The 20,965-nt window shown below is 33.0% G+C and overlaps 1 long non-coding RNA gene across 1 annotated transcript; it reads right to left on the reverse strand.

Annotated features, from left to right (window-relative positions):
• Positions 1 to 2,243: 2,243 nt before the first annotated feature.
• LOC114074183 lies at positions 2,244 to 19,713 on the reverse strand. The gene is made up of 2 exons (XR_003574623.1): positions 19,630 to 19,713; positions 2,244 to 2,666 (listed from the first exon to the last, which is right to left on the reverse strand). It is a non-coding gene; the product is annotated as an uncharacterized LOC114074183 (long non-coding RNA).
• Between the last annotated feature and the right edge of the window lie 1,252 nt (positions 19,714 to 20,965).

Consider the following 20,965-nt stretch of genomic DNA (forward strand, 5'->3'; position numbering starts at 1 on the left):
ATAGAGCATCAACGAAGTGACAACTTATAATATGAAATAGTATCAAAAGTTGAAACATTGAACTTGCCTTTTTCATAATGAGACAAAAGAATAAATAAATAAGGATAAGTGTTTTTATCATAAATAGACAAGAGTTAGATAACTGCAAATTAATGATTGATTTCTTGCTAATACATGAACCATGTTAAATTACTTGTAAATTTCAAAATAACCTTTGAAATTCTAAAAAAGATGTGTTATTCTTTTTGTGCATTAAAACATTACTGTTTAAACATTAATTTAGTTCCTAAGCATAAATTATTAGAAGAACAATGTTAATTTAGTGAATGAAAATGGTCATTCAATCTTTAAGAAATATTTAATATTTAATTAATTATTTTTGGGAAAAAAAATTAGAGCAAGAAGAATATAAAGCTAAAATCGATAATATAATATCTAATAATATGAATATATGGATAAATTCCTACTCTAAAATTAATAAATGCATGTAAATATTCATATCCAGACTTGAAGAAATATATATTTCAACATTAGCTCAAATATAAAACATATACATGTCGACCCCTAGAGTTCATCCCGCAACATATATTTGGTCTTGATCTCGACAACGCCACTCGAGATAACTCATATTGAGTGAGTTTATTATTTTTTTAAAGAATAATGCATAAGTACCTCCCTAACCTATGATCGAAATCCCAGTGACAAACCTTAACTTAATAAATATATTATTACCTTTGAACAAATTTTATTCGTATTTTTGTGCACCTTTTGTGTTGATGTGACAACTTCAACCACCCAAGTTGGTTGTATTTAAACACACTCGCCCGTCATGTGTGCAAATAGATACTTTTTATTTTTTAATTAAAAATATTTTTCTAAAAAATAAAAAAAAATATTTATTAATTTTTTAAAAAATATTTCGTAATTTTTTAAAAAATATTTCATATTTTTTTAAATAATAGTTTTTAAAAAATTATTTTTATTTTTTTATCTTGTATTTAAATTAAGTTAATACATATTTTTACCTTGTATCGAAACTAATTTTTTTTACTTATATTTTTTTTCTCTTTTATTTTTCTATTGAGTTTATTTTCTTTGTCTTGAGTTTTGATTTGATTTCAAATGTTTTGTATTTAAAATAAGTTAATGTTGAATGGATATCAAAAGAAGTGAAGAAAATCAAATAAAACATAAACATATTAAAACATTAAAAGTAAAGGACACTTTTAAATTATTTTTTTAAATACACATAATTTATTAAAAAAAATAAAAGTGAAAAGATAATAAATTAATNTATATATATATATATAAGTTTTATGATACATAAATATGTGTACTAACTAATTATAAAGTTACCAATTAGAAAATGACATGTGTCCAATTTGTGCACTCTTCAATTGACTTCAAGAGAGTGTGCATACTCTCTATGACATGTCACAATTTGTGGTGTATTTATTCCATTTTAAATTAGTTTAGGGGGTTAATTGGACTCTAGTTAAGTTTAGATCTGTCTCTAGAATTTCAGTTATAGTCTAATCGCTACTTATGAATTTTCCCTTTTTTTTAATAGAAAAATATGTCATAACATTTTCAACAAATAAAAAAAAGAGAAATATATGAGAAACAGTAAATATATGGTTGAAATATATATAGGAAGAATTAGGCTGTGAAAATTTTTATAACTAATTTGTAATATAAAAGTATTTTATTGAAAAATCATGTCTTTTGAATTAGTTTATATAGCACATAAATGAGAGAAAAGAAATAAAGTCACCAAGTAAATGCTTTCATAATGAATACTATTTCTTTGATAAAGCTTTGATAATGTGACACTTGGTATTCCCAATAAAATTATGGTGACAAACAATGTATACAAACATGAATTGAATAAATATATAAATGAATTATGAGTCTTTTCGTCTTTCCATGCAACTGTACAAATTTCAACCGGATACTTGAAGATGATCATTACTGCAACATTTCGTAAATACTATAGAGTATTAAGGACCTTTTAAGTTAGTTGAATCAGATATAAAAATAAAAGAGGTAATATTAGTAAAAGGAAAAAGATAATATATAATTATTTAATAGTTAATTAATTAGACATATAATATTTTAATTTAGTGTAGGGGTAAATTGGTAAATCAACTTTGAAGTTGGGAGCTTCATACTTTTAATTAATAATATATATATGATATGTGATGATAGGCATTGTAACGAACCCAATAACAAGATCTACTCAATTCAAATTCAAACACCCGACAAATCTATTTCACTAACTCGAAATTAGAATTACAAAGGAATTTAAGAACTAAAAAGAAATTGAAGAACACAAGTAGAAGAAAGGGGATGAGAAGTAGAACTCATAGAAAGGGGATGAGAGGGTAGACATTTTTCTCAACAATCTTCATAACCCTCTTTTGCTCTCACTATTCCTTATTTATCAACCCGGATCCCACATCGACACTTAATTCGGTATTGGGCCGCTTGTCCAATACTTGTCTAGGACCATTCATAACAATACTCCCAACTCCAATAAGAACCTTGTCCTCAAGGTTCGAGTAGGCATAAGCATCCCCTCGTATAATCAGATTGGCAAGCAACAAGGAAGAAACTTCATTGACAGCCTGTAGTACTATCGACATCGTGGTCTCATTATTGCTTAGCTGTTAATAAACATGGCAAAAATGTATACTAATGTGAGATTTTTTCAAAAGAGCAATGCACCTAATGATATCATCCAAACTTGTCCAAGCACTATTGGCAGCCACAAACAGATGTCAAATAGAAGCTGCAATGTCCTTGATCTCATTCCATTCTTTCTTACCATAAGTCCCTTTTTTATCAAGTGAAATAATTCCATGATTGACCAAAATGTAGGTACTACTACCATATAATGGGATGCGGTGAATTTCACCAAGGCTACTGATAAGATAAAAAAGAAGTCCAAATGCACACGAAAATGTCATAAAAATAGTACTTCATACCATGCTCAGACTTGTCAATGCTACAATTGTTCACCTCGAAGTACTGAGTAATAATTGTCAAAGCTTTCCTTCTGCCAAATATCTCCACTAGAACTGATAACAACCAATTACAACCATGATCCTTCTGATTCACAATATAACTCTTCCACATTATCAAATCGAGTTCAGTCATGTTAAAGTGTCGTTGTTTTGAAGTATGGCAAAAGAAGGAAGATGTGTGTCTTATTTGCTAAGTTCGAAATGTATAATTGTCATCATCAAAAAGGGGGAATTTGTTATTATGATAAAGATTTTGATAATTGATAAATACAGGAACAGATGAAAGAAACAGGTTGTACAGACATGTTCCTTACAGAACGAATCCGACTTGTATAAGGAGAACGTCAACCAGGTGAATTATAAGTTATAAAGCTGTGGAATTATTATTTTTTCGACAAGCAACCAGTACAAAAGGTTTCCTTTTATAAAGGAGTTCAAAGCCAAGTGAAAGAAGAAAAACTAATTCCTATTTAAGGAAATCTATTTAAGGAAATTGTGTTTTCTTATTTATTTAAGGAAATTGTGCTTTCTTATTTATTTAAGGAAATTCTGTAGAAAAGGAGTCCAAGTAGAAGTCAACAAGGATTTGTAGAAGTCAAATACAAGTTGAATTATACAAGGAATTGTTGAAGTTCTGATCTATAAATAGGGAGCTATTTGCATCAGAAAAAATTACGCACTTATATAGAGAGAAGATCAAAACACGATCAAGAGGTTTGAAAGAGTTTTGAGATTTATTAGGAGTGTAGCAATTTGAGAGGAAAAATTGTAAGATTGTTTCAAAAGTCTTGTTTACAATCTGAGTTTTGTGAGTAGGAGTTGTTCGACAAGTTGGGTAATTTAGGCTCTCAACTAATTGTCAAAATATCATTGGATTAGGAAGACCGCCTTCCTCACTACTATACTTCACATAATTCCAATGGAGTATCTACGGAGGAATCTTTAAGACCAACCAAAAATATCAGATCTTGAGTATATTTGTGTTGGGTTTATAAACATACCTGAAGAATTAGTATGAACATCCAAACCCAAGAAACATGTATACCAAGATCTTTCATATGAAAAGAATCTTTAATATGCTATTGCAGACTAATGATTAATGAAGTATTTATTCCTGTGATAGTAATGTCATCCATATATACCATAAGAAGAACACAAATTGTATATTTTTTCCAAAGAAACAAAGATGAGTCATATTTTATTTGCTCAAAAGAAAATTGTAGCAAAGTAGATCGAAACTTGTCAAACGAGCACTAGGAACTTGTTTTAGTCTATAGGCATACTGATTCAACTTGCATACATCTGATGTAGGCGATGAGAATAAACAAGGTGGAGGTTTCATATAACTATTTTCTTTAAGATCACCATGGAGGAAACTATTTTTGACATTCATTGATGAAAAGACATGCTTTGCGAAGCAACATTGAAAATAATGTTTGCACCACAATCATTTTTGCTACTAGTGCAGAGGTCATCTATTACCAAGAACAACCAACCGAGCTTTGTATCGATCAAAAGTGCCATCAAAATAAGGTTTAATTAAATAATTCCATTTACATCCAATTAGGAGTACGACATACTCTGGTACATCACCGAGTTGGATCATGAGGATTAGACCTTGAAGTTTCGGGATGGTACAAAGTTGACTTATTTAATTCATACACAAATCCAGGTTTGAGATTCTTAAAAGAAGATGAAGAATCCTCAAAAGTACGAAGAAGAGGAGAAATTGAAGATGATTAAACATGAGTAAAAAAGAAATACTAATTCTGAAAGTAAAGGGTCTAATCAGACGCTAAGTTAATTAAGACATTCCAAAAACGTTTGGGGGTTTTAGAGCAAGTTGAAGCGGAGAGAGGAGAAAAGTTTCAACTAAACAACATGACCAAAATTTAATTTAGATTTTATTAACCAATAATTTGGCTTGAGAAAAAAATATTTTGGTCATGTTTTTCAGTTGACAAGACTTTCAATTCGTGCTCTTCCAAATCCAAGCTTCTCTAAAATAGGCCTGTTTTTACACATAATGTAACATGCATACAAATGTAGATGGTTATATAAGGAAAATGACTTTCAACTTTACATGGAAAATATTAACTTTTGGTTTTTGGTAACTTAACACCAGTAAATAATTTCAAAGAAAATATTGTTCGTCACTGAATTTGGAAGAAAAAAAACAAGAACAACATCTTTCATGTTTCAAAGACCCATCTTAAACAATTGTCTTGTCAGGAGACATAGAACAAGTCTATTTCAAAACTTTATTAGTCTTTAAACAGTTACCTCAACTGTGAAAATGTTTTACTCATAAAAGTCCATGTCATGTAAGACATGCCTGGAGTTCTACATAAAAACGATGTCCTTATTCATCATGTCTTACTCTTTTCTTACGCCTTCATTTGTAGTTCTACCCTCGGATTTCCCTGATTTCTGATTGGTCTCCGCTTTCTTCTAATGGACTCAGGAACTATTGTTGCCAGAGGAATAATCAAATTCAAAGGCTGAAGAACTTGGTCCAACTCATTCCATTCAAGTTCTTCAACATTGCCATTTTCATACTTCACCTTGAACCGACCAACTTCGTATCAAATTCAGTAATTTCCCCATAGTAATACTAGTTCCCAAACAAGTTGCAAACTTCTCTTCCTTCAAACCATGGACCAATAACAGTGATAAGTGATTCTTTTGCTGCATCAGTAGCTGTTGGTAAGGGAGAAAAGGTGTCATCACTTGAAGAAACGGGAGGCAACCCATTAATAACAACAGCTGGCTCTCCAAGTATCTCAAATACTCCAGGTAGTAAAGACTCCTCCGAGTCATCATTGAATGGAAAATCCATTTCAAGACGCCCTGATGAAAAATTATTCTAAAGCATTCTCCCATTTCTCTAATTTTTACAATGAGAGACACAATTTAATGCTTGTATCCTGTGATTGAGGAGTGATAATGTTGTGAATCAAGTTTACTCTATAAGGTCCTATGAGCTATTAGAGACTTTTATTTGGGATCCAGGCCCAATAACCATCTGTTTTGCCCTTTGTCAAATAAGACTAGGAGTTAGAAGAACGGTTATGAAAATTATGTTGAAGCTTTGGCTTTCAGTTATCTCTCATCCCCTTTCTCTGTTCTGGTATCTCATCCCCTTCTAGTTATCTTCTTCTATGTAATCTATGTCTAATTAGTATGTTATTATTTTGTTGCGCATATTATACGTTGTAATTTGCATCCCGTAAATATTATATAACTGTGTTTTTGTTGGGATTCGAGTTTGTTTCAGACAATGCTAAAGAATTCATGTCAACATCGCTTAAGAACTACATGAATCAATATGGTATTCTTAATCAATCTTCGTGTATGGATACACCCTCTCAAAATGGAGTGGCCGATAGAAAAAAGGAATTACACAGTGTTTCAAAATAAGTAGGGGGATTGATGAGCTATGCAAAACTATCGTGAGAGAGACATACTGCAGAGGTAGTGTATATACAAAGGTGGCTAAAAAGTTGCAAGAACTCAACTACTACCCATGAAAAAGAAGAAAGCAATGCGCAAGTATGTTGCGGATGCAACCACACAGAGGACGACGTAGGAGGCAGTTCAGGGAATAGATATTAGATAGTTGATTTGTTTGTATAACGCAAATTTTCTCACATGATAATCTTCCTGCTTTGTATTGAAAATTTTCTCCTTGCTAATAATGTATCTACTTAACAAAAACAATTTTTGATGATGCTATCATATTTTCCCTTGATAATAGTATCATGATATGATACATGTTTCTCATGAATGCAAATCTATGATATATGAATAGATTTGATGAAATTTAGGCTAACCCATGATTACATGACGTGGTAATATGAATGAAGTTTCTGAACTATGGTCCTTGAATTTAATGAATAAAAGACTTTGGGCTAATCCATGATCACATGAGCTTAATAGAGCTAAATAGTTAATTGATAGACCTTACTGCTGAAATACAAAATAAGGAACAAATACTGCTATTTCACACTAGATTCACTGATATTACAACAATCACGAGTATACTACTAATATAATAAATCACATCCTAAGATAATAATGAACTTAGTTATACAATCATAAAGATCACAACCTTTCTAGACATTCGAGAGGCTAGAAACTCTCCCAGAATTCTTTTTCCGTTATTTTTTGATATCCCTTTTTTCCACTGCAGTGCCCTATTTCTACAGGAAAAACCACCAATTACATAAGTAACTATATCATGACAGTTACTAAGTTTCTTAATTTTTTACTTTTGTCTCCTGGAATAAGTTTTTCTAACTTGAGGCACATCATTACCCTTCCCTATAAGAATCACCTTGTCCTCAAGGTGAAAGTCCGGAAATTGTTGATCGATGATTGTATATTCCTCCCAAGTATTCTCAAAGTCTGATAGGTTCCTACACTTGATTAGCACTTCCAATTTTCCATTGATTAGCTTCCTGATCTGTCTCACTACCTCAGGCTCAACTTGAAGCTCCAATTCTTGGGTAAGAAATGGAGGTAGGTTTTGAGGAGAAGTAGTTGGAATTAAGCATTTTCTCAACTGTGAAACATGAAACACTGAATGAATGCGTGTTCCAACTGGTAACTCCAAACGATAAGCTACTGAGCCAATATTTTCTAAAATCTTGTAAGGACCATAAAAATGGGGACTGAGTTTTTCATTGATCTTCTTAGCCAAAGAACGTAGTTTGTACGGCCGAAGTTTGAGATATACTACTTCACCAATCTCAAAAGCCAGTTCTCAAAGATGCCGATCAACTTGATTCTTCATTCTTTTTTTTGCTTGTAACAAATGTTCTTTGAGTTAGGTTAAGATCAGATTTCTAGTACACACCTGCTCATTTACTTCTTCAACCAATAAAGCAGTGTCGTCCATGGGAAAAATTGATGATGGGTCTTTTCCATAAAATGCTTTAAAGGGTGTCATACCTGCAGATCTATTAAAGAATGTGTTAAACCAGTACTCAGCCCAAGATGACCAGTGGGACCGTTCTTTAGGATTTTCTCCTTCCATACAACAGAGATATGTCTCTAAAATCCTATTCACAACTTTTGTTTGCCCATCAGTTTCTGGATGATAGGAAGACCTATACCTTAAGGTAGTTCCTGCTAGCTTGAATAGTTCCTTCCAAAAGTGGCTTATAAAAACACGATCGCAATCAGACACAATAGACTTAGGAAATCCATGGAATTTAACCACTTCCTTAATGAAAACAACTTCTACATCTTTTGCATTAAAAGGGTGTGAAAGTGGAATAAAATGAGCATACTTAGTAAGATGATCCACCACAACCAAAATAGTATCAAACCTCTGTGATTTAGGAAGTCTAATAATGAAATCCATACTTACATGATGAGGTATAGGTAATGGTTGGAGTCCCACACATGATGAGTTATAGGTAAAGGTTCGAGCAACACTGCAGGACTCAAAGTTTGAGACTTGTTCTTTTGACAGATTTCACATCTAGCAACAAAGTCTTGCACATCCCTCTTCATACCTTCTAGTAGATATTCTCGGATAACCTTTTATATGTGCGAAGATACCCCGAATGGCCTCCAATAGGAGAAGAATGAAACTCTTTCAATAGCCCATGTATTCGAGATGATCCTTTTGGTAAAACCGAGTGTCCTTATATAGTAGACATCCATTCTTGAAGTTGTAGTTGTCATCTGATTGTTGTCCTGAAATTGACTTTTGCAAAATAGAAGACATTTTGGCATCTCGTTGTACTTCCTCGTCCCATTCCTCCTTGTCTTTATATTGCCGAATCGAAAATTCATATAACTCTGAAGAGTCCCCGCGTCATGACAATGCATCAACCTCTTTATTTTCAACACCCGGTTTGTACTTGATCTCAAACTTATGACCCATGAGCTTGGAAACCCATTTCTGTTGATTCTCATCCATAACCTCTGTCCTAGGAAAAATTTAAGGGATTTTTGGTCAGTTTTAATGATGAAATAATGGCCTATCAAATAGTGATTCCATCTTTTGACAGCCAACACAGTAGCCATTAGCTCTCGTTCATATACCGAACATTGTTTCGTTCTGGAAGAAAGCATTTGACTGAAATAGGAAATAGGTTTACTATTTTGCATCAAAATTGCACCAACATCAACTTCAATTACAAATGGTTGAGAAATGTTTGGCATCGCTAAAATAGGCACTTGAGTCATCGCCAACTTCAATGCGTCAAAAGCTTGTTGAGTGTGTTCAAACCATGAAAATGCATCTTTTTTTTAGTAAACTAGTTAAAGGGGCAGCAATCTTACCATAATCTTTGACAAATTTTCTGTAATATTCTGTGAGTACCAAAGATCCCGCAAAGACTTTATATCTCTAGGACTTGGCCAAGATATCATGTTGTCAATCATGAAGGGTTCAGCCTGCACTCCTTCAGAGGAGATGATATGACCCAAATATTCAAGTTTAAGCTGACCAAATGTGCATTTCTTCTTGTTGATTACCAACTGATTCTGTTTGAGAATATCCAAAACAACCTTTAAATGCCCAGATGTGAAGCATAATCCTTACTGTAAATCAAAATATCATCAAAGAATACTATAATAAATTTCCGCAAATGGTCCTTGAAAATATCATTCATCAGTGATTGAAAAGTTGAGGGTGCATTGGTCAAACCAAATGGCATGACCATAAACTCATAATGTCCCTCATGAGTGAGGAAGTTTGTTTTTGATTCATCTCTGGCTTGAATGCGTATTTAATGATAACCTGACTTAAGATCCAACTTGGATAATATGGTGGCTCACCCTAGCTCATCAAGTAACTCATCAATGCATGGTATTGTAAATTTGTCGGGGATCGTGCTATCATTAAGAGCCCGATAATCCACGCAAAATCGCCAACTTCCATCCTTCTTCTTAACTACTAATACTGGACTAGATTATGAACTAGTACTAGTTTTAATGATTCCGGAAGCCAGCATCTCTTTGACCAAACGCTTGATCTCTGCTTTTTGAGAATGAGGATATCGATATGGACGAATGTTTGGTGGTTGTGCTCCAGATTGAAGAGTAATAGCATGATCCCAAGAACGACGTGGTGGGAGGCATAAGGCCTGCTCACTTACTTCTGGATAATTATATAATAACTTCTCAATCTCCTTTGATGTTATTGCTGCTTCATCTTCGGTTATTTTTTACCTGATTCAACTCAACCAGAAATCCTTCGTTTCCTTTCTTTAACAAATTAGTCATGGCTTTCAGTTACACTACTGTTAGAACCATGGCTGGATCCCCTCGAAGCGACACCAATCTTCCTGCATCTTTGAATTTCATGGTAAGAAGTTTCCAATTCATCCTCATCTCTCCTAATGTGGCTAACCATTCCATCCCTAATACCACATCAGTTCCCCTCAATTCAAATAGAAAATATTGTTGGTTGATTTGGACTCCTTGCACGACTATTCTTACCTCTTTGCGTACTTCACTCCCACTAACTTGCTGACCATTACCAATTGTTACTGCAAATCCTTTGGTCTTCTTAATAGGTAAATGCAGATGATGAGCAAGGGTGGATGATACAAAATTATGGGTAGCTGAACTATCGACCAAAATTATCACATCGTGTCCATGAATCTTCCCCACAAGTTTCATTGTTCTACCTCTGTAAGTCCCACAACTGAATTCATATTCAACACCATCATAGTATCTTTCATTTCCCCTTCAACTACATCTTCTCCGCTAGACTCAAAGAATTCCTCTGTTTCGTCTTCATCAGTGTTTGGTGCCTCTGAGATAATCAATAGGTTAAGCTGCCTATTTTTACTATGATGATTAGGGCCAAATTTATCAGCACATCTGAAAAATAACCCTAACTCTCTTTTTTTGGCAAATTTTGTATCAGACAACCTTCTGAATTGTCCTTCAGACTTTGCTAATGCAGTCCCGTTGAAGCTGGTCGACTTTGTTGTAGTATGCACTGGTGAATCAGTGTTACGACATGCTACTCTGGCTCTTGAGTCACGAGATTCAATATTGTTTTCAACTCGGTTATAATTGGGTCTAAACCAAACTGTTTATTGCCTGCACTTCCTCTGCCTAATTCAAATTTAAAACTTGTACTTGCTGCAAAATATAATTTCGATCCTTCACCTTTGATCCATATCCATTATCTCCCTCAAGGTTTGAGACTGTAACAACATCACTTTTGATCGAATTTCCTCTTTCATCCCATTTAAAAAATACTCCATATAACATTCCATCAGATGCTTCCTTTATAGATCCTGATACTTTTTCAAAATCTTCACGAAACACGGTAATTGTGCTAACCTGCTTCAACCCCATTAAGACAGCATACTGATTGATTTTTTGAGAATGATAAAATCGGTTCAACAATTCTCTTTTGAAGTCTTCCCAGGATAACATTTGTTGTCGAGACTCCATCCAATAATACCATTTTAAGGCTTTTCCTTCCAAACAAACACCTGCTTCCTGTAATCTTTCTGCTTCAGAAATTTCTTTCACGGTAAAATATCGCTCAACTCTGAAAATCCATCCCAAAGGATCCTCTCCTTCGAAAACTGGTAGTTATAATTTTCAAAACTTCTTCCCATCTTTATCTTCAGCCCAGTTGACATTGCTTTCCTCTTCTTGATTTCCGACAGATCTGGTTTGAGAAGGGGATGCTTCTGCCATCTTAATTCTCCCTTGTGCTTCGATTCTAGCAAGAGGCTCTGTCATTTCTTGAAACCATCCTTCCAGTTTTCTGATATTTTCTCTTACCCATGTTAAATTTGTCTCCACTTGTTCAACTCGTCCCTCCATTCTACTCAACATCCCTGAACGTTACTGCTCTGATACCAATTTAATAGACCTTACTGCTGATATACAAAATAAGGAACAAATATTGCTGTTTCACACTAGATTCACTGATATTACAACAATCATGAGTATACTACTAATATATAAATCAAATCCTAAGATAATAATGAACTTAGTTATACAATCATAAAGATCACAACCTTTCTAGACATTCGAGAGGCTAGAAACTCTGCCATAATTCTTTTTCCGTTATTTTCTGAATATCCCTCTTTTTCACTGCACTGTCCCTATTTCTACAGGAAAAACCACCCATTACATGTGTAACTATCTCATGACAGTTACTAAGTTTCTTAACTATTTATTCTGATCTCCTGGAATAAGTTTTTATAACTTGAGGCACATCATTAATCAAGAATACATTAGTCTAATAGACAAACATCTGAAACTACGTTTATTGATTTTGGTTAAGGATCGTACCATAGGTTCTAGCAACTCCTTTTATACCCCTAATAAGGGCTATGTTGACAAATAATTCAAAAAGAAACTTGACCAAATATTCAAGATTTTGCTAGTTAGTTTCCTTTATCATAGCAAGTTTAAATATTGTCCCAGACTAGTAGCTAATTAGTAATTAGTGGGTTAGTGGATCTAGATTTTAGTATTTTTCAGATTTTGGTAAGCCTACATATAGGCAGCTCTTGTTGCTTTTATTAATTAATCATATTGAGGAAGTTTGCAGTAAAATTCTTTACTCTTTTGCTCTTCTTATGTTTATTTTTCCTTTTGATTAACTTTTTTTCCAACAAATTTGGTACCAGAGCAAGGTTCTGTTCTGGAAGTTGAGTGAATTATGGGAAAAATGGCAGTAAATGGTATTTAATCATCTTCGAACAACTCGATTCTCAACGAGAATGACTGATACAATCAATATTTCATAGAAGAATGACTGAGACCATAAAATACTTTCACACCCGCACATGTGGCTGAATATATAAGTAAGTTCAAACACCCTGGAAAAATCCATCCTGTATCCTTGACTTGCCAGCTTGATCGCTTTTCTTATTTACCCTTTTCTTAGAGGATAGTTTGCAACTCAAGCCTTTTTTTACTGGTGAAAAGTATGAGTTTTGGAGTATCAAAATGAAAACTATTTTCAAATCACAAGGAGTTTGGGAGTTGGTTGAAAAGTATGAGTTTTTGAGTACCAAAATTGATTCATGAGCTTTATGGATCAATCAGACTCTGACGAAGAGACGGAAAAATTGAAAGAGATAAAAAAATAAGGACGCCAAAGCGCTATTCCTGATTCAACAAGCAGTCCATGATACAATTTTTTTCAATAATTCAACTACATCTTCAGTGGAATGGAAGATTTTGAAGAAGGAATTTCAAGGTGCAGCTAAGGTTATTACAGTAAAAGTACAAACTTACCATCGTGACTTTGAAACTCTTTCTATGAAAGTAATTGAATTTAATTAAAATTATTTGTTTAGAGTTTCTTATCTTGTTAATTAGTTGACCAAAATTTTTAATGATTCTTACTCCAAAGTTTAAACATATTGTTACTGCAATTGAGGAATCTTGTGACTTATCTGATTATACTATTGATGATCTTTGCAAACTCATGAAGAGAGACTCCAAAGGTCACATGAGAAAGATAAAGAAAAGACATTTCAGGTGAAGGGGGATTCCACTCATATAAAGATAAGCTAGAAAACTTTGCAAATCATGGAAGAGGCAGATGTGCTTTTCGAGGAAGAGGCCAAGGAAGAAACCGAGATAGAGGAAGTTCAAATGAAGGGAAGCAGACTACAATGTTTCTGTGCAACTATTGTAGAAAACTAGGTCATAAATAAGCTTATTGTTGGCAAAAGCAGAAGGATGGGAATAACCAAGCAAGCTTTATAGAGGAAAATGATGATGATAGTTAGTTGTTAATGGCATTTTACTGTGAAAAATAAACCCCTAACAATTTTTGGTTTTTGGACAGTGGTTGTTCAAATAATATGTCTAAAATAAGATCATTATTCAAGGATCTTAATAAGTCCAAAAATCATACGTAAGGCTAGGAGACAACAAGAAGATTCAGGTTGAAAGCAGAGGTATTCTTAGCATTATGACCAACCTAAGTAATGCTAACATTTTAGAAGATGTGATGTTTGTTCGTAGTCTATCTCATAATTTGCTTAGCATTAGACAACTAATTACTAACAGAAACTCAATTTCTGTTGATGATGATGTTTGCACTATTAGAAATAAGAAATATAGGAAATTTATTGCTAAAGTTCTAATGGCTAACAATAAAATGTTTCCTTTAGAAGTTTCAATGGTTGAGAGGCGTACTATGGTAGCTAGTGGAGATAATGAAACTAGACTGATATTTGCGTTATGAGAATTTAAATATTAACAGATTGAAGTTATTGAGGCAAAAGAAAATGGTTTTTGGGTTGCCAAAAGTTGAGAATCTTGATTTTTGTGAAAGCTGTGTTGAGGGAAAACAAAGTAAAAAGTGTTTTCATGTAGGAAAGTCTTGGAGAGCTTCTGTTTATCTTGAGTAAGTACATGCTGATTTGTACGTTCATATGAGTGTTGAGTCCTTAGGGGGAAGTCGATACTATCTGCTTTTTACTGATGAATATAGTCGTATGAGTTGGATATATTTCTTGAAATTTAAATCAGAAACTTTTGAAAATTTCAACAAATTTAAATCTTTTGTTGAGAGGAAAAGTGGATGTATACTCAAAACTCTTCAGACAGATATAAGTGGTGAGTTTCTGTCGAAAGAATTCGGTTCCTTTTGTGAGGAAAATGGAATACACAGAGAACTTACAACACCTTATACACCAGAGCAAAATGGTGCAGCAGAACGAAAGAACCACACAATTGTCGAGATGAGCAGAAGCATGATGGAAAGTAGAGGTGTACTGAAATATTTTTGAGCTGAAGCTGAAACACCATATGAAACTTGGAGAGGTAACATACCCAAGGTAATCCACTTATGTGTGTTTGGTTGTATAGCTTATGCCTTGATAAATTCACAAGCTCGACGTAAGCTTGATGAAAAATGTGATACATGTATTTTTGTTGGATATAACACATAATCCAAGGCATATAAGTTAAATAATTCAGTGAGTGGTAAAATTACGTCCAATAGAAATGTTGTGTTTAATGAATACACAAGTTGGTACTTTAATTCCGCAAGTTAAAGTTCAAACCTTTGATTGTTGCCTTAAGACGATGTTGTTGATCAGGAGTATGTTGCAGATCCCCTTTTGGCTGGTCCATCGACTACCTCATCAATTGCACCAGAAACTTATCCAATATAGGAAAAATCTTTTGTTTATCCAACTCCATTAGGAATATCAACAAGAGATAGTAAACAAAATCCTAGATATGCTAATAGTACATCTTCAACTTTTGCTTTACTTGTTTCGGATTCTACTTTCTTTGAAGATGTTGAAAAAGAGGATAAATGGTGCAAGGCTATGGAAAAGGAGCTAATGGATATTTAAAAGAATCAAACATGGGACTTGGTATATTTGCCAGAAGGAAAGAAATCAATTGGGCTCAAATGTGTGTTTAGAACCAAGTATCATGCAGATGACATCATTCAAATAGACAAGGCAAGGGTCATCGCAAAGGGTTATTCCCAATAACAAGTCGGGAATAACCATTTAGCAGATTTAAGTCAGGGTGGTTCCAGTCTTTTCCCAATTGTATTAACTCAATACTACATCGTTTTACCTTCTTCTCAAAGCCCGATATACTAATTTTTACCCCCAAAATCATCTAATTCAATTCATTCTCTCAAATTTCCAAACAACAAACTATATAAATGTATAATGAAAATTCAAAGTTTTATTTTGATTTGAAAGAGGGTTCATTTTAACTTATAAATGTAGCATATGTCATAAATATAGTAAAATTATGTGAATGGTAAAAGTATGTCTTTCTTTTTATAAATATTTTGTTTAGTCAAACATCCATTAAATAAAATGAATATTTAACAGGTGATATCACATTAAATATATATTTATTTTACACCAAGCCTCCCTTAAATCATAAATTTCAAACGAGAATCTCTATCATGACATTAATTGCTCTCCACACCAATAAAAAATCAGAAAAATTACGTTAATTATTGACAGCCCAATCATCAAACTCCAACAACTATATAAAAAGAAAAAATCACACTACTGTTTTCACACTTCAATACTTCCCCCTTTTATTTATTTATTTTAAAAAAATGAAACTCTTCTCTTTGTTCAAAAGTCAAAAAAGAAAAAAAATCCTCTTTTCCTCCTTTGCTATGTCGATTGCCACATTGTGGAACCCTAGAATTCTCAAAGATTTAATAAGACTGTTGACAATGACATGGTAGATTGGTAGATACTCGAGACCGTTACTACTTTTACTATTATTTTAGTACTCTTTGGATATTTTGATGATGCCACTTCAAGAATTGAACTAGTTTCTTCCTCATAAGGATCCATCGAATTCGTAGGTGTTATAACACACGAGTCATTAAATGATAGAGACTCGACCTCGTTACTTCTAGTACTATTATTACTTTTTTGACAAAGTTGATAATGACCCTACAAGAATTGAACTAGTTTTTCCCCATAAGTATCCATTTAGTTTCTAGGCCTTCAATCACTTTATGAATGACTCATGTGTTATAATGCCTATAAATTTGATGGATCTTTATGGGGTAAAAACTAATTCAATTCTTTAAGTATCATCAACATTGTCAAAGAGTAAAAATAATACTAGAAGTCATGGGGTCAAGTCTCTATCATTTAATGACTCATGTGTTATAACACCTATGGAATCAACGGATACTTATGGGGAAGAAACTAGTTCAATTCTTGAAGTGACATCAGCAAAAATATCAAATAGTACTAATAATAGTAATTGTAACAAGGGGCTCGAGTATCTACCAATCTACATGTCATCATCAACATTCTTGTTAAACCTTTTGAGTGTTCTAGGGTTTTCACAATGTGGCAATCGACATAGCAAAGCAGAAAAGAGGATTTTTTTGGCTTTTAAAGAGGAAGAGAGCTTCATTTTTTTAAAAAAAGAAAAAAATAAGGGGGAAGTATTGAAGTGTGACCTTTTCTATTTATTTAGTTGTTGGAAATTGATGGTTAGATTGTGAATAATTAACGTAATTTTCTAAATTTATATTGGTTTGGATAGCAATAAGTATCATGATAGGGTTTGTTGTTTGGAATTTATGATTTAAGGAAGAGTTTGGTGTAAAATAAATATATATGTAATATGATATCCCATGTTAAATATTAATTTTATTTAATTGATGTTTGACTAAACAAAATATATAAAATAGAAAGATATATTTTTACCCTTAGCATAAGTTTTACTACATTTATGAAATATGTCACATTTATAAGTGAAATTAAATTGTGAATTGACTGAAAATGAACCCCCTTTCAAATCAAAATAAAAGTTCGAATTTTTCTTCGACTCCGAATTAATTAAAGCTTCTCAATCCACATTGTTGTTGAGTTGTGTGAGAAATAAAATTGAAGTTTTTATTAAGGCAATTTTATTAAAATAGACCTAGTCAATTAGATAGCGCTTTTAATTAGGTGTTGAATTCTATTGAATTTTGAATAAATAGTCTTTTATAGACTTTAACAGTTTCATATTTTCAACAGATCTTTTTGTTTAATTTTAGGTTTAGAAGTTGTACTTTAATTATACATTGTATTCTTATACTGCAGTGAAAATATATCAATCTTTAAACGTTAATTCATAAGCTTTTTTTCTTGTTTTTTGTTCTTAGCTTTTCACGAATACCTCCATCCGTTTTTAATGGTGAAAATTTTCAATTATGGGTTGTGCGAATGGAAACATACTTGGAGGATCTTAATCTTTGGAAAGCCGTGGAAGTGGATTATGAAATTAATCCGCTGCCAAAAAAATTCCACCATAGCTAAAATCAAGAGTCACGAGATTTTTTTTAATGATTATTATCAATAAATAACCGCTAGACCAGAGTGTAGAAAAAGACATTGGGTCAAATGAGAAGATTTGTGCTTGCCAAAGGATGAAGGTGGTATTGGTTTCAGATCCTTATTTGATATGTCTAATTCCTTGTTTTGTTAACTAATGTGGCAATTTAGAACCAAACCATCAATGTGGAGTTCCTACATTGCAAATAAGTATTCCAAAGAGTTACACCATGTTATTGCCAATACAAGAGGAGCATCTACAACATGGAAGGAGATGGTGTCAATCAGAAAACTAGTTGAGCATGAAATATTGTGGATGGTCGAGTGTAGAGACTCTAGTTTTGTGTATGAGAATTGGAAATCACTAGGTGCTCTATATTATTGGCTACCAGATGTATTGGAAGATGAAGAAATTAAGATAAAAAAAAATATGCCGAGGAATAAAGATGGAGGTCAGATTTGTTAAATCAACACCTACCAGAAGAGATTGTGCAACATAACCACAACCATTAATATTCCCAAAATGTTAAGGAACATGATAAATCAATTTGGATATCGAAACAAAATGGTAAATTTTCTGTTAAAAGTGCTTGGCATTAAATCAGACAAGACAAAAGGATGAGAAACAGGAGGTATTTAAGAATATGTGGATCAACAAATTTCCATTTAAGACGGCTTTCACACTATGGAGGACATGGAAGTTAAGAATGGGAATTAGTTTGTCTTCTAGTGTCATTGCTGAAAACACCTTAAAAGAGAGAATATGTCTGATGTTTTTCTAACCTCCTATACTGCTGAAAGGTTGTGGAGAAAGTTTTCAATGTGTGCAGATATTCAATCGTGATGAAATGCAATTATCACAACTCATAATTAAATAGTGGACATGGCCTGGCTCGACACAAGTAAGACATGTGATGAAGGCAGTACCTAGTATCATCATATGAGAATTATGGAAAAGAAGAAATAACTTGAAACATCAAGGAACAATCAGTTTCAACAGATTAGTGCATCAGGTAAACACTAATATACGGGAACTGGCAAAGTTTAAGTTCCCAAAGGTGAGGAATCTACCATCCCAATGGACAAATATAGTGGAAATCCTAGATAGCTTCAAAACTATAGTGCACTACAAGATGGTCCGGGGGCATCCACCTCTTATCATCAAAATCAAGTTCAACACTGATGGTGCAAGTAGGGGAAACCCGGGAAGAAACTCATACAACTTTTGTATCAGAAGTAGTACAAGTGACTTTATTTTTGCACAATCAAACATAATGCCTGACACTACCAATACAGAGGCAGAGTCAATTGCAATAAGGGAGGCAATATCATATGGTGTCGCAGAGGGATACATAAGATGCATAATAGAGACAATCTCTATTACTGAAGAAAATCCTAGAGGGTGAATAGGAGACGCTTTGGCAGATCAACACAATAATTGAGGATATCAAGGAATTTATGAATTACTGTGACAGATAAGTGCATCATATATATAAAGAAGGTATCAAACTAGCATATTACATGGCCAATCTAGCATTAGATTGGAATGGAAAACAAAAATTCAAGGAATTCAAAGAACTAACAAGCAAAGGAAAGTGTATAGTCAACATGGACAAAGCTCTGAATCCTAAATTCAGATTCAACACAAGGAAAACACAAATAGATAGAACATGGTGATGTGAACTCAACAATCACATTCCATCCTTGTAAAGAAAAAATCAACAACTTCAAACACAAGTACATAAATATATATATAAATATAAGATCACGAAAAACAATTTATTCTCAAGATAAATTACATAGATAAGAAATCTTACATGAACCATACAAGAAAGATGGAGCATTCAATGGACGAAGAAAGGTAGAAAAATAGAGATCCACGAGTCTTGAAATGAGCTGAAGCAGATCTGAAATTCGAATAAGACAAAATAGCAACAGTCAAATGAAAAACAAATTGATAAGAAATGAATGGTGGGGGAGTGACTCGTACCGAGATAAATTGCAAATCCACCATGTAGACAAGGAAGAAGATAAAGCCGTTAACAAAGAAAGAAAATGGAATAGCTCTGTTGGTTACTCTTCCTTCTCCTCTTTTGACTTTTTTGTTTTATTTTTAGTTAAGTTACTATTTTAATGCTTTTATTTTGTTTTAATTTTTAGGGACTTGAAACTTTTTCAAGTGTTTGTTTTCTTATTATTATAAATAAAATGGCCTTGGGCCCAATTAATTAAAAAAAATGTGGTATAATTTTTTTTTTACAAAAAAGGTCACAAGAAAAAGAAAAGGCAACTCTATTTGCTGTTGTTTCATCAATTATTTTCAAAAGAAATATGTGACTCGCATTACCAAAAAAATTGGTATTATAGATGAAAGAATTCGATGAAGGCAAATATTGAATTTAATAAGAGAGTTTGAGAGACAATCAAAGAATACTCAGACATGTTGCTAGGCATTGTGAACAAGATAAAATTATTAGACACTGAATTTAAGGATTCAAGAATGGTTGAAATAAATCGTGTTCCAGTGCCCGAGAGATATGAAACATTTATAACTACCTTGGAAAATACAAAAGATCTAACCAAGATAACCTTGGCATAGTTGTTGATTTCTTTGCAGGCACATGGGCAAAAAAGATTTATGAGGCAAGATTTTTCATAGAAAGAGCCTTCACAGCTAGCTATAAAACTCATACAAGGGGTAAAAATTTGAAAAATCACCCACTCTATGAGCACTAAGAAAAATTGGGTCATCGAGGAGGAGGAGAAACGTAGACAAGATTCATGTTGAAGGAACAAGAATTGTTGTCATCAAAACAGGTTTAGGTAATAAGGCAGTTTCAAATGTTCTTTATCTACCCGATATTGGTCAAAACATGTTGAGGATTTATCAGTTGGTAGAAAAAAGATACAAAGTATATTTTGAGGATAAGTATTGTTTTACCAATGATGGTGCTGGAAACGAAGTTTTAAATATTAAGATGAGAGGTAAACAATTTTTATTTGATCTAATGGAAGATGTTTCTGTAGAACATGAAAAAGATCACACGCCCAAAAAAAATTGATGATGATACTAGAATTGTAAAAGCACAAGCCAAAAATGAACCCGTTAGGTTTAAATGAGATTTTAATATTCCTAAAGCAATGAAAGAGTTA

Source organism: Solanum pennellii, chromosome 10 (assembly GCF_001406875.1).
Source record: "Solanum pennellii chromosome 10, SPENNV200".
In the NCBI taxonomy this organism is placed as follows: domain Eukaryota; kingdom Viridiplantae; phylum Streptophyta; class Magnoliopsida; order Solanales; family Solanaceae; genus Solanum; species Solanum pennellii.